The 15878-nt window shown below is 36.0% G+C and overlaps 1 protein-coding gene across 1 annotated transcript in view; it reads right to left on the reverse strand.

The window, feature by feature from the left end:
- LOC148942519 (NPC intracellular cholesterol transporter 1-like) overlaps nt 1-15878 on the reverse strand; it is a 230048-nt gene that overhangs the window by 98436 nt on the left and 115734 nt on the right. The gene's annotated exons all lie outside the window — the stretch shown is intronic.

Raw genomic sequence — 15878 nt, forward strand, 5'->3', positions numbered from 1 at the left:
GGCTAAGAAACCTAGCTCAGAAAAGACAAAAATAGCAAATTAGTCATCCCAAACTATAGGTTTCAGACAACAAACACCAACGAATGACTAAGAAACCCAGCTCAGAAAAGTCAAAACTAGCAAACCCCTAATCCCAAATCATAGGTTTCATAAAACACACACCTATGAAAGACTAAGAAATCCAGCTCAGAAAAGTCAAAAATAGCAAACTACATATCCCAAATCATCGGTTTCAGTCAACACACACCAACGAAAGACTAAGAAACCTAGCTCAGAAAAGTCAAAAATAGCAAACTATTCATCCCAAACTATTGGTTTCAGACAACATTCACCTACGAAATACTATAAAACCTTAGCTCAGAAAAGCCTGAAATAGCAAACTATACATCCCAAATCATAATTTTCTGACAACGCATACCTATGAAAGGCTAAGAAATCCAGCTCAGAAAAGTCGAAAATAGCAACCCACACATCCCAAATCATAGGTTTCAGACACCACACACCTATGAAAGACTAAGAAATCCAACTCAGAAAAGTCAAAAATAGCAAATTACATATCCCAAATCATCGGTTTCAGACAACACTCATTTATGAACGGCTAAGAAACCCAGCTCATAAAAGCCTGAAATAGCAAACTACTCATCTCAAACTATTGGTTTCAGACAACCTTCACCTACGAAATGCTAGAAAACCATAGCTCAGAAAAGTCGAAAGTAGCAATCCACCCATCCCAAATCATAGGTTTCATACAACACACACCTATGAAAGACTAAGAAATCCAGCTCAAAAAAGTCAAAAATAGCAAACTACATATCCCAAATCCTCGGTTTCAGTCAACACACACCAACGAAAGACTAAGAAACCTAGCTCAGAAAAGTCAAAAATAGCAAACTATTCATCCCAAACTATTGGTTTCAGACAACATTCACCTACGAAATACTAGAAAACCTTAGCTCAGAAAAGCCTGAAATAGCAAACTATACATCCCAAATCATAATTTTCTGACAACGCATACCTATGAAAGGCTAAGAAATCCAGCTCAGAAAAGTCGAAAATAGCAAACTACACATCCCAAATCATAGGTTTCAGACACCACACACCTATGAAAGACTAAGAAATCCAACTCAGAAAAGTCAAAAATAGCAAACTACATATCCCAAATCATAAGTTTCACTCAACACACACCAACGAAAGGCTAAGAAACCTAGCTCATAAAAGCCTGAAATAGCAAACTACTCATCCCAAACTATTGGTTTCAGACAACATTCACCTAGGAAATACTAGGAAACCTTAGCTCAGAAAAGCCTGAAGTAGCAAACTACACATCCCAAATCATAGGTTTCAGACAACACACATCAACGAAAGACGGGTGCTCGGGGAGAGCCTTTGAGGGTCTGTGGGTCCCTTGAGGGTCGGTGGTCCTGTGGGAGCTCGGGGGGACCTTTGGGGACCGGGGGATGGGCTTTGGGGGTCCGGGGGGCCAGTTGGGAGCCGGGGGCACATTGGGGGACCGGTGGAGGGCCTTTGGGAGCTTGGGGGGCCTTTGAGGACCGGGACCTTTGGGGTTGGGGTAGGAGGATTGGAACCCTTTGGGGTTGGGTTAGAGGACCTCACAACACTGTTCAAATGAAACTTGTGTATTATAACGACCACACTCAAAACCTCCTCCAAAATCTCTTCAAAATCTTCTTTTAAATGTCTCTATCTGTTTCGCCGAAATAGTTCCATAACCTGTCTAAAACGGTTTCGCCCAAATAATCCCTAAACGTAAATTCAGCGTGTTCCTTTGTTATTGGCATCTCTGTGCTAACGCATTTCAAATTAATATGAAACCTTTTCGCGCGCTAAAACAATTCATCGCTAAGATGCTTCTTGCCTAATTGTTTCCATGGCCTTTGGCTATTAATATCCTTTGGAGTTCGACCAAAAGAGTTGTTTCCGAGGCAAAGACATTAATGACTTGGATCTATTCCTGGAGAAATGTTTCTAGGGCGAAAATTTTTAAAGTCTGACAGATGATGTCATTGATTGATTGATATGTCACGAAATGGGAATTAATTTGTTGTTTCTAAGGGGAATTATTGATTCACGATAGGTGAATTGAGGTCGACAGCACAGGTGTTCCACGGTCGATGTTGTTGTTGTTGTAAGTGCACGCTCTCAGCGAATGTCAAGGTCGTTGTTGTTGTTGTTAACACACTTTGATTACGCAATCAATTTCTCGGAAATTCACTTCCCCCTCGAGTCCTAGATCAATAACATTGTTCCCGTTAGAATTCAATGCGCTTGTGCAACCTTCGTCCCGGAGTTATTACACATAGAAACATCAAATAAATCGACCTTGGAAAAAGAGGTCATTGACCCCATTACGCAATCTTTCTCCCTGGGGAGGCTATGCCCTTATTTGGACCATAAACCACGTGGTGATCGTGGGAGTTTTAAAAAAGTGTCCGGATCGGGATTCGAAGGGGTGGTGTAATCGTGGGAGTCGGACCCCCTCCTCTACTAATAGTATCTGTATATACCTGACGTGACCATATGGTAACCATTCACAGTTTGGATTTGGAATGAAATAAAAATTTTTTTTAAATAAATGTTCTAGTTGAACCTCCAGGATCACTCTCTGCTATTTTCAGAATTTTTACGCAACTTCTTCTTGGTTCAGGTCTGAAAGGGTTAAGAATTTCTTACTCTGAAGACCTTAGCAAGGTCCGAGGATTTGCATCAGATTCGAAGCCAAATTATTATTTGGATTCGAATTTATTGTTTCTTTTATTAGTATTGTTATTGTTTGTTTTTTCAATTTATCAGAACCTTTCTCACAGAATCTTGCAAGCCTAAAAAGCCTTTTTTTGAGGGGAGGGGGAGAAGGGCGGGGATAATAATGGAAAAGATTTTGAAGCACAATATTGAAAGATAAAAGATTCTATTTGATATTTTAAATAAGAAGTGTCTAGAAATACAGGAAAATGTAATTTTTTCTGCGAGGGCGAAGCTCAAGCCCCGCCCCTTCCCGTGGATAAATCCCTGATATAGAACCATTAAAGCAGCTATTCGGATCCTCATTTAGGCTGACGATCCATTCTTGAAAGTTTTATTTACCAAGCACAAGACCTTCCAAAGAACTTTGTGCAAAGGAAAAGGAATTTTGTGAAAAGGAAAAGGAATTTTGTGCAAAGGAAGAGAGGAAATCTCTCCGAATATTAGCGTAAAATAAAACTAACAATTGGTATCTACTGCTAACGTTCTTCAATTCACGATAGTAATTTTTAAAAGGATTTCAAAATAATCAAATTCTTTTTGTAGAAATATTTCGGGATTGTGGAAGTAATGGCCGAAAAAGGGAAGCAAATAAGGAGATATTCACAGAGAATCACAAGAAGTGATTCAAAATGTGAAAACTTACAAAACTCGGGAGAAAAAGAGAAAAAGAAAACGCCACCCATATTTAAGAAAAGACCCTTTAGAAACGTGTAATTATTTTTTTTTATTACGCGATAACACACCAAGTAAACAAAATAACTAAAATTAATTATTTGATAATTATAGTTATAATTCGATTAATTGGATGTTGGGTTAAAATCAAACTTCCGATTATATTAAAGCCTTTGATCTTTTTTTTTATTCAATTTTGTGTGAATTTTGTGCAAAGGAAGATGGGTGGGGTGGAGCCAGGTTTGATGTGACTGTTTCATATCAAAAATAGGTATTGACAATAACGGATAACATTATTTGTTTTCATCGATTTTAAATGGTAATATTTCTCTTCTCCTATTTAGGGGGTGTTTCCCCTCTTTCTCATAAAGCAGGTAAATAAGCCTTAGCTCCTAGCTTTTAATGGGTAATTCAATAAAAAAAAAGTTTTCTCAACAGAAAGTAACGAGCAAAATTAAAACTTAAACGAACAGAAATATTTACATATATGAGGGGGGTTAGGCTACTCCTCCAAAATACCTCGTTCTTTACGTTAAAATTTCTTAATACTACTTCTAAAAAAAGCTTCTTATTGTTCGAATTAAACGAACATAGTATTTCAGGAGTCGTTCATAAAGAATTGGGACAGAATTCAAATTATAGCGTAAAGAGCGAGGTATTTGGGAGGAGTAACCCACCCCACCCCCCATATACGTAATAATTTCTGTTCGTTTTAATTTTTAAAGTCGCTGTTTGATTGAAATTGAAAAAACTTGTTTTTTAATTTAATTCTTGATCGTTTTTTAAATAAATCTATGAAATCTGGCAGTAGAGGAGGGGGTAAAGGTCCGACGATTACACCACCCCTTCGAATCCCGATCCGGACACTTTTTTTTAAAACTCCCACGCGAACACCAGATATGGGCATAGAGTCCCTAGGGAGAATACGTGGCTAATGGGGTCAATGACCTCTTTTTCCAAGGTCGATTTATTTGATGTTTCTATGTGTAATAGCTCCGGAGCGAAGGTTGCACATGCGCATTGAATTCTAACGGGAGCAATGTTATTGATCTATGACTCAAGGGGGAAGTGAATTTCCGAGAACTTGATTGCGTAATCGATCGCGAATGTCATGGTGTCCAGAAATAGTATTTGTTGTTATTGCTCTAGGCAATGTTATGAGTTTCCCGGAATTTGGAACACCTGTGCAGTCGACCTCAATTCACCTATCGTGAATCAATAATTCCCCTTAGAAACAACAAATTAATTTTCCCTTTCTTGACAGATCAATCAATCAATGACATCATCTGTCAGACTTTAAAAATTTCCGCCTAGAAACATTTCTCTAGGAATAGATCCAAGTCATTAATGTCATTGCCTCGGGAACAACTCTTTTGGTCGAACTCCAAAGGATATTAATAACCAAAGGCCATGGAAGCAATTAGGCAAGAAACATCTTAGCGATGAATTGTTTTAGCGCACGAGAAGGTTTCATATTAATTTGAAATGCGTTAGCACAGAGATGCCAATAACAAAGGAACACGCTGAATTTACGTTTAGTGATTATTTGGGCGAAACCGTTTTAGACAGGTTATGGAACTATTTCGGCGAAACAGATAGAGACATTTTAAAAGAAGATTTTTGAAGAGATTTTGGAGGAGGTTTTGAGTGTGGTCGTTATAATACACAAGTTTCATTTGAACAGTGTTGTGAGGTCCTCTAACCCAACCCCGAAGGAAGCCCCCGGTCCTCAAAGCCCCCCCAGCTCCCAAAGGCCCGCCACCGGCGCCCCCAACGGCCCACCCAGACCCTCAAAGGCCCACCCAGTGCCCCAAAGGCCCCCCAGGCCCCCAACTGGCCCCCCGGACCCCCAAAGGCCCTCCCTGTGCCCCAAAGGTCCTCCTCCGGTCCCCAAAGGCCCATCGAGCTCTCAAAGGACCAACGGGGTCCCAAAGGCCCTCCACGGTCCCCAACTACCCCAAAGGCCCTCCCCTGGTCCTCAAAGGTCCCCCGGGCTCCCAAAGGACCACCGGTGCCCCAAAGGCCATCCACCGGTCCCCCGGCGCCCCAAAGGCCCACCCAGACCCCCAAATGCCATCTCCGGACTCCAACGCCCATCCCAGGAGTTTTCGGTTGTGGTTTACATTGTCACAGTTACATTTTCATAATTTTTAGTAGTTCATTCTGAGGTTCTATCGTTGAAATGAACGAGTTAAACTATTTCAAGATTGTCTTGTTGTGGTTTACATTCTCACAGTTACATTTTCTAGATTTTTAAAAGTTAATTCTGAATTTCTTTCATTGACATGCAAAAGTTTGAATATTTCAGTAGTGTTTTGTTGTGGTTTACCTTGTCACAGTTACATTTTCTAGATTTTTCAATGTTCATTTTGAATTTCTTTCGTTGAAATGCCAGAGTTGGTATATTTCAGTAGTGTTTGGTCGTGGTTTACCTTGTCACAGTTACATTTTCTTGATTTTTCAAAGTTCATTTTGAATTTCTTTCGTTGAAATGCAAGAGTTGGAATTTTTCACTAGCGTTCGGTTGTGGTTTACCTTGTCAAAGTTACATTTTCTTGATTTTTCAACGCTCATTTTGAATTTCCTTTGTTGAAATGCAAGAGTTGGACTATTTCAGAAGTGTTTGGTTGTGGTTTACCTTGTCACAGTTACATTTTCATGATGTGTCAAAGCTAATTTTGAATTTCTTCCGTTGAAATGAGAGAGCTGAAATATTTCAGTAGGTTTTGCATAGGGTTTACCTTGTCACAGATACATTTTCATGATTTGTCAATGTTCAATTGAAATTATTTCGTTTAAATTCAAGATTTTGAATATTTCAGTAGTGTTTTGTTATGGTTTACCTTGTCACAGTTACATTATCATGATTTTTCAAAGTTCATTTAGAATTTCTTTCGTTGAAATGCAAGAGTTGTACTATTTCAGTGGTGTTTGTTATTGATTTAACATGACACATGTACATTTTCATGTCTTGTAAAAGGTCATTTGAATGTGTTTCGTTTTAATGCCCGTGTGGGTAAAGTTCTTGTGTGGTTTGGCAGTGATTCCTGTGACACAGTTTAATTTTCATTAAAGACAAATTTTAATTTTTAATAAATATCCCATAAATGCAATACAAGGTATCAGTCGGTCGTGTGCTTTTATGTGTTAAAATGTAACAGTTGCATTTTCTTGATTTTTCAAAGTTCATTTTGAATTTCTTTCGTTGAAATGCAAGAGTTGGAATATTTAACTAGTGTTTGTTTATGGTTTAACTTGTCACAGTTACATTTTCTTGATTTTTCTAAGTTAATTTTTAATTTATTTAGTTTTAATTCTAGAGGTGGAATATTTCAGTAGTGTATGGTCGTGGTTTACCTTGTCACAGTTACATTTTCTTGATTTTTCAAAGTTCATTTTGAATTTCTTTCATTGAAATGCAAGAGTTGGAATATTTCAGTAGAGTTTGGTTGTGGTTTAACTTGTCACAGTTACATTTTCTTTATTTTTCAAATTTCATTTTGAATTTCTTTCGTTGAAATGCAAGATTTGGAATATTTCAGTAGTGTTTGGTTATGGTTTACCTTGTCAAAGTTAAATTTTTTTGATTTTTCAAAGTTCATTTTTAATTTCTTTAGTTGAAATGCAATAGTTGGAATATTTCACTAGTGTTTGGTTGTGGTTTACCTTGTCACAATTACATTTTCTTGATTTTTAAAAGTTCATTTTTGAATTTATTTCGTTGAAAATCAAGAGTTGGAATATTTCAGTAGTGTTTGCTTATGGTTTACCTTGTCACAGTTACATTTTCTTGATTTTTCAAAGTTAATTTGAATTTCTTTCGTTGAAATGCAAGAGTTGGAATATTTCAGCAGTGTTTGGTTGTGGTTTACCTTGTCAGAGTTAAATTTTATTGATTTTTCAAAGTTAATTTTGAATTTCTTTCGTTGAAATGCAAGAGTTGGAATATTTCAGTAGTGTTTGCTTGTGGTTTACCTTGTCACAGTTACATTTTCTTGATTTTTCAAAGTTCATTTGAATTTATTTAGTTGAAATGCAAGAGTTGGACTATTTAAGTAGCGTTCGGTTGTGGTTTACCTTTTCACAGTTACATTTTCTTGATTTTTCAAAGTTCATTTTTAATTTATATAGTTGAAATGCAAGAGTTGGAATATTTCAGTAGTGTTTGGTTGTGTTTTAACTTGTCAAAGTTAAATTTTCTTGATTTTTCAAAGTTCATTTTGAATTTCTTTCGTTGAAAAGCAAGAGTTGGAATATTTCAGTAGTGTTTGCTTGTGGTTTAACTTGTCACAGTTACATTTTATTTATTTTCCAAAGTTCATTTTAATTTCTTTCATTGTAATGCAAGATGTGTAACATTTCAGAAGTGTTTGGTTGTGGTTTACCTTGACACAGTTAAATTTTCTTGTTTTTTCAAAGTTCATTTTGAATTTATTTCATTGAAATGCAATAGTTGGAATATTTCAGTAGTGTTTGGTCGTGGTTTACATTGTCACAGTTACATTTTCTTGATTTTTCAAAGTTCATTTTGAATTTCTTTCATTGAAATGCAAGAGTTGGACTATTTCAGTAGTGTATGGTTTTGGCTTACCTTGTCACAGTTACATTTTCTTTAATATTCAAAGATCATTTTGAATTTCTTTCGTTGAAATGCAAGAGTTGGAATATTTCAGTAGTGTTTGCTTATGGTTTACCTTGTCACAGTTACATTATCTTGATTTTTCAAAGTTCATTTTTAATTTATTTCGTTGAAATGAAAGAGTTGGAATATTTCAGTAGTGTTTGTTTATGGTTTACCTTGTCACAGTTACATTTTCTTGATTTTTCAAAGTTCATTTAGGATTTCTTTCGTTGAAATGCAAGAGTTGTACTATTTCAGTTGTGTTTGGTTATGGTTTACATTATCACAGTTACATTTTCTTGATTTTTCAAAGATCATTTTGAATTTCTTTCGTTGAAAAGCAAGAATTGGAATATTTCAGAAGTGTTTGCTTATGGTTTACCTTGTCACAGTTGCATTCTCTTGATTTTTCAAAGTTCATTTGAATTTCTTTCGTTGAAATGCAAGAGTTGGAATATTTCAGTAGTGTTTGCTTATGGTTTACCTTGTCACAGTTGCATTTTCTTGATTTTTCAAAGTTCATTTGAATTTCTTTCGTTGAAATGCAAGAGTTGTAATATTTCAGTAGTGTTTGGTTATGGTTTACATTGACACATTTAAATTTTCTTGATTTTTCAAAGTTCATTTAGAATTTCTTTCGTTGAAATGCAAGAGTTGGACTATTTCAGTAGTGTTTGGTTATGGTTCACATTATCACAGTTACATTTTCTTGATTTTCAAATTCATTTTGAATTTCTTTCATTGAAATGCACGAGTTGGAATATTTCACTAGTGTTTGGTTCTGGTTTACCTTGCCATATTTACACACATGTATACACATGTACACACATGTGCTTATCATGAGTGCTCATGATAAGTTAACCTAACCTTTTCCGGTGAGTATGGTTAGGTTAGACTAGATTAAGCTAGGTTAGATTAGGTTAAGTTAGGTTAGCCCATGTACGCTTCACTTAGGTTAGCTTAGGTTAGGTGAGAGACAGGTAAAAAGTTAGGTGTATGATTAGGTTAGGTTAGGTTAGATTAAGTTAGGTTAGGTTAAGTTAGGTTAGGCTAGGTTAGCCTACGTACGCGCGTGTACGTAGGCTAACCTAGCCTAACCTAACTTAACCTAACCTAACTTAATCTAACCTAACCTAACCTAATCATACACCTAACTTTTGCCTGTCTCTCACCTAACCTAATCTAACCTATGTGAAGCGTACATGGGCTAACCTAACCTAACCTAATCTAACCTAACTTAATCTAGTCTAACCTAACCATACTCACCGGAAAAGGTTAGGTTAACTTATCATGAGCACTCATGATAAGCACATGTGTGTACATGTGTATACATGTGTGTAAATGTGGCAAGGTAAACCAGAACCAAACTCTAGTGAAATAGTCCAACTCATGCATTTCAATGAGAGAAATTCAAAATTAATTTGAAAATCAAGAAAATGTAACTGTGATAAGGTGAACCATAACCAAACACTACTGAAATATTCCAACTCTTGCATTTCAATGAAAGAAATTTAAAATGAACTTTTAAAATTCAATAAAATCAATCTTTGACACGGTAAACAATAAGCAACAACAAATCAAATATTACAACTCTTGAATTTCAACGAAAGAAATACAAAAGAACTTTGAAAAATCAAGAAAATGCAACTGTGACAAGGTAAACCATACGCAAACACTACTGGAATATTCCAACTCTTGCATTTCAACAAAATAAATTCAAATTAACTTTGAAAAATCAAGATAATGCAACAGTGACAAGGTAAACCATAAGCAAACACTTCTGACATATTCCAACTCTTGCTTTTCAAATAAAGAAATTCAAAATGAGCTTTGAAAAATCAAGAAAATGTAACTGTGATAAGGTAAACCATAACCAAACACCACTGAAATAGTCCAACTCTTGCATTTCAACGACAGAAATTCTAAATAAACTTTGAAAAATCAAGAAAATGTAACTGTGACAATGTAAACCATAACCAAACACTACTGAAATATTCCAACTCTTGCATTTCAACGAAAGAAATTCAAAATGAACTTTGAAAAATCAAGAAAATGTAACTGTGACAAGGTAAAAAATAAGCAAACACTACTGAAATATACCAACTCTTGCATTTCAACGAAAGAAATTCAAAATGAGCTTTGAATAATCATGAAAATGTAACTGTGACAAGGTAAACCACAACCAAACACTACTGAAATAGTCCAACTCTTGCATTTCAATGAAAAAAATTCAAAATGAACTTTGAAAAATAAGGAAAATTTAACTGTGACAAGGTAAACAACGACAAAACACTACTGAAATATTCCAACTATTGCATTTCAAAGAAAGAAATTAAAACTGAACTTTGAAAAATCAAGAAAATTTAACTGTGTCAAGGTATACCACAACCAAACACTACTGAAATATTCCACCTCTTGCATTTCAATTAAAGAAATTCAAATGAACTTTGAAAAATCAAGAAAATTTAACTGTGACAAGGTAAACCACAAGCAAACACTACTGAAATATTCCAACTCTTGCTTTTCAACGAAAGAAATTCAAAATGAACTTTGAAAAATCAAGAAAATGTAACTTTGACAAGGTAAACCACAACCAAACACTACTGAAATATTCCAACTCTTGCATTTCAACGATAAAAATTCAAAATGAACTTTGAAAAATCATGAAAATGTAACTGTGACAAGGTAAACCACAACCTAACGCTACTGAAATATTCCAACTCTTGCATATCAACGAAATAAATTCAAATGAAATTTTAAAAATCAAGAAAATGTAACTGTGACAAGGTAAACCACAACCAAACACTACTGAAATATTCCAACTCTTGCATTTCAACGAAAGAAATTCAAAATTAACTTTGAAAAATCAAGAAAATGTAACTGTGACAAGGTACACCACAACCTAACACTGCTGAAATATTCCAACTCTTGCATTTCAAATAAATAAATTCAAATGAACTTTTAAAAATCAAGAAAATGTAACTGTGACAATGTAAACCATAAGCAAACACTACTGAAATACTCCAACTCTTGCTTTTCAACGAAAGAAATTCAAAAATGAACTTTTAAAAATCAATAAAATGTAAATTTGACAAGGTAAACCACCAACCAATCACTAGTGAAATATTCCAACTCTTGAATTTCAACGAAAGAAATTCAAAATGAACTTTGAAAAATCAAGAAAATGTAACTCTGAAAAGGTAAACCAAAAACAAACACGACTGAAATATTCCAACTCTTGCATTTCAACGAAATAAATTCAAAATGAACTTTTAAAAATCAAGAAAATGTAACTGTGACAAGTTAAACCACAACCAAACGCTACTGAAATATTCCAACTCTTGCATTTCAATGAAAGAAATTCGAAATGAACTTTGAAAAATCATGAAAATGTAACTGTGACAAGGTAAAACAAGACCATACACTACTGAAATATTCCAACTCTTATTTTTCAATGAAAGAAATACAAAATGAACTTTGAAAAATCATGAAATTGTATCTGTGACAAGTTAACCCATAACCATACACAACTGAAATAGTCCAACTCGTTAATTTCAACGAAATAAATTAAAAATGAAATTAGAACACACAAGAAAATGCATCTCCTACAATGTAAAAAATCACCGACCACTACCCAAATATTTCAAGTCTTCCATTTCAAGAACAGAAATTCAAAATGAGCTTTTGACACTCATGACAAGGAACATGTGACACGGTCATCACTGACAAAACACTACTGACATAGTCCACCACTTGCATTTCAACTATAGAAATTCAAAATGAACTTTGAAAAATCAGGAAAATGTAACTGTGACAAGGTAAACCATAACCAAACACCACTGAAATATTCCAACTCTTGCATTTCAACGAAAGAAATTCGAAATGAACTTTGAAAAATCAAGATAATGTAACTGTGACAAGGTAAACCATAACCAAACACTACTGAAATATTCCAACTCTTTCATTTCAACTAAAGAAATTCAATTGAACTTTGAAAAATCAAGAAAATGTAACTGTGACAAGGTAAACCATAAGCAAACACTACTGAAATATTCCAACTCTTGCTTTTCAAGGAAAGAAATTCAAAATGATCTTTGAAAAATCATGAAAATGTAAATGTGACAAGGTAAACCACAACCAAACACTACTGAAATATTCCAACTCTTGCATTTCAACAAAGGAAATTCAAAATGAGCGTTGAAAAATCAAGAAAATGTAACTTTGACAAGGTAAACCACAACCGAACTCTACTGAAATATTCCAACTCTTGCATTTCAACGAAAGAAATTCAAAATGAACTTTGAAAAATCAAGAAAATGTAACTGTGACAATTTAAACCACGACCAAAATCTACTGAAATATTCCATCTCTTGCATTTCAACGAAAGAAATTCAAAATGAACTTTGAAAAATCAAGAAAATGTAACTGTGACAAGGTAAACCACAACCAAACACTACTGAAATATTCCAACTCGTGCATAACAAATAAAGAAATTCAGAATTAACATTGAAAAATCTATAAAATTTAACTTTGACAAGGTAAACCACAACAAGCCACTATTTAAATAGTCTAACTCTTGCATTTCAACGATAAAAACTCAAAATGAACTTTAAAAAATCAAGAAAATATAACTGTGACAATATAAACCACAAACAAACACTACTGGGATGGGCGTTGGAATCCGGAGATGGCCTGTGGGGGTCTGGGTGGGCCTTTGTGGCGCCGGGGGACCGGTGGATGGCCTTTGGGGCACCGGTGGACCTTTGGGAGCCCGGGGGACCTTTGAGGACCTGGGGAGGGCCTTTGGGGTAGTTGGGGACCGTGGAGGGCCTTTGGGACCCCGTTGGTCCTTTGAGAGCTCGATGGGCCTTTGGGGACCGGAGGAGGACCTTTGGGGCACAGGGAGGGCCTTTGGGGGTCCGGGGGGCCAGTTGGGGGCCTGGGGGGCCTTTGGGGCACAGGGAGGGCCTTTGAGGGTCTGGGTGGGCCTTTGGGGGCGCCGGTGGAGGGCCTTGGGGAGCTTGGGGGGCTTTGAGGACCGGGGGCTTCCTTCGGGGTTGGGTTAGAGGACCTCACAACACTGTTCAAATGAAACTTGTGTATTATAACGACCACACTCAAAACCTCCTCCAAAATCTCTTCAAAAATCTTCTTTTAAAATGTCTCTATCTGTTTCGCCGAAATAGTTCCATAACCTGTCTAAAACGGTTTCGCCCAAATAATCACTAAACGTAAATTCAGCGTGTTCCTTTGTTATTGGCATCTCTGTGCTAACGCATTTCAAAATAATAGGAAACCTTCTCGTGCGCTAAAACAATTCATCGCTAAGATGTTTCTTGCCTAATTGTTTCCATGGCCTTTGGTTATTAATATCCTTTGGAGTTCGATCAAAAGAGTTGTTCCCGAGGCAAAGACATTAATGACTTGGATCTATTCCTGGAGAAATGTTTCTAGGCGGAAATTTTTAAAGTCTGACAGATGATGTCATTGATTGATTGATCTGTCAAGAAAGGGAAAATTAATTTGTTGTTTCTAAGGGGAATTATTGATTCACGATAGGTGAATTGAGGTCGACTGCACAGGTGTTCCAAATTCCGGGAAACTCATAACATTGCCTAGAGCAATAACAACAAATACTATTTCTGGACACCATGACATTCGCGATCGATTACGCAATCAAGTTCTCGGAAATTCACTTTCCCCTCGAGTCACAGATCAATAGCATTGCTCCCGTTAGAATTCAATGCGCATGTGCAACCTTCGTCCCGGAGCTATTGCACATAGAAACATCAAATAAATCGACCTTGGAAAAAGAGGTCATTGACCCCATTAGCCACGTATTCTCCCTAGGGACTCTATGCCCATATATGGTGTTCGCGTGGGAGTTTTAAAAAAAAGTGTCCGGATCGGGATTCGAAGGGGTGGTGTAATCGTCGGACCTTTACCCCCTCCTCTACTTCTGGCTACTCCTCAACGGCAAAATCCCTCCTCCCCAAGGATTTCTACTCTAGACAATTCAATCCTGGTGAAAATTTACCCCGGTCAATTAACCGTAACATCTACACGCATAAAATTGAGTCGGCAGTGAGAAAGCAAGACATAAGAGGGATTTCGTACAGGAATTCAGGCAAATTCCCCCGCTGTAAAATTTCTTCTGAAAAATTTACCCCCTGGAAACTCCCCTCCCTATGAAAAATCCCACCAGCAGATAATTTCCACCCCCTCCCCCAAGAAATGTATGCATACTTCCCAATAACAAAAACTATACGTAAACAATGGGCAAATTTTGTAACTTAAAGACCTTTCCCCAGCGGTTTTGGGAGGGTCATGATATCCCCAAAGACATAGTTATTCGACCTTTCAACTATGTTGAACATAATGGATATCTCATGTGATCGGACGATTTTAAAAAAGGGGCGTGGGAGGAGGCCTAATTGCCCTCCAATTTTTTGGTCACTTAAAAAGGGCACTAGAACTTTCAATTTCCGTTCAAATGAGCCCTCTGACAATTTGCTGGGGCCATTGGGTCATTTATGACCCAATTTTCTGGGGCCATATTGACAATAACGATTAGTATTATTTGTTTCCAGATGTTTTAAATAGTAATATTTCTCTTTTCATATTTTGTTTCCCCTCTTTCTCGAAAATCAGGCAAATTTGCCTTGCCTTATAGCTTTTGGCGGGTAACAATAATCTTAATGAATTCTATATATTTAGAATCAACATAAAAATCCATTTTTTATGCATCAATTGTTATCAAATTCCGTTTTTTTAGTTTCGGTTACTATTGGGCCAAATCGCTCCTTACTTACGATTCTTTATCACTAAATTTTTGATGTGACTGTTTCATTTCAATAATAGATATTGACAATAACGGATAATTTTATTTGTTTTCAGCGATTTATTTTATATTCTTATGTATTAATATATAATATTATTTAACATTGGGGGTTAACGGTTAAACGTAGTTAAAATAATGCCAAGAACGGCAAAGTAAATTATTATTCTTTGAAAATTTTCTTGAATTTACTTGACTTCTTTTTGATAATTTTCAAGCTTTAATCACACCATCTTTGTATAACATTAATTTAAAAAACGTTTACGAAAAAAAAAATTCAAAAGAAAGTAAAGAGCCAACTTCCCGAGATAAGACAAGCAGTAATAAATTCCTACAACAATTGAAACCTAATACGAACAGAAATTGCTATTGATGAGCAAATGACACCCGAAACGAACAGAAGTTAAACTGAATAATCCATCTAACATAAAGATAGCAAATACTACTAATGAATCATAAACAAACTAGGATTAAGATGAATAATGATATCAAACTAAGAACGAGCAAGAATCACCACAGACAGAAATAGCACCACCACCCCTTATACCTGACACCATGGCCTAATGGCCCAATGAACCATAAGCAAACTAAGATCAAGATGAATAATAATATCAAACTAAAAACGAGCAAGAATCACCACAGACAGAAGTAGCACCACCACCCCTTATACCTGACGCCGTGGCCTAATGGCCCGATGAAACATAAACAAACTAAGATCAAGATGAATAATGATATCAAACTTAAAAGAGCAAGAATCACCACAGAAAGAAGTAGCACCACCGCCCCTTATACCTGACGCCGTGCCTTTAGAAGGTTCAGGGAACGGTAGCTTAAATTTGACTTGATTATTCATTTTGATTTCTGTTTTTTTTTCATTTATTCATCTATAGCATTATCAATTATGTCTGTCTTTGACATTTTTACCTCTCCCAATTTTTGTTGTGGTTTGGGCTTCATTTATTCTAGGCATTAATTTCTGTTTGT

Source organism: Artemia sp. Qi Xiang Cuo, chromosome 16 (assembly GCF_049724085.1).
Source record: "Artemia sp. Qi Xiang Cuo chromosome 16, ASM4972408v1, whole genome shotgun sequence".
NCBI classification, from domain to species: domain Eukaryota; kingdom Metazoa; phylum Arthropoda; class Branchiopoda; order Anostraca; family Artemiidae; genus Artemia; species Artemia sp. Qi Xiang Cuo.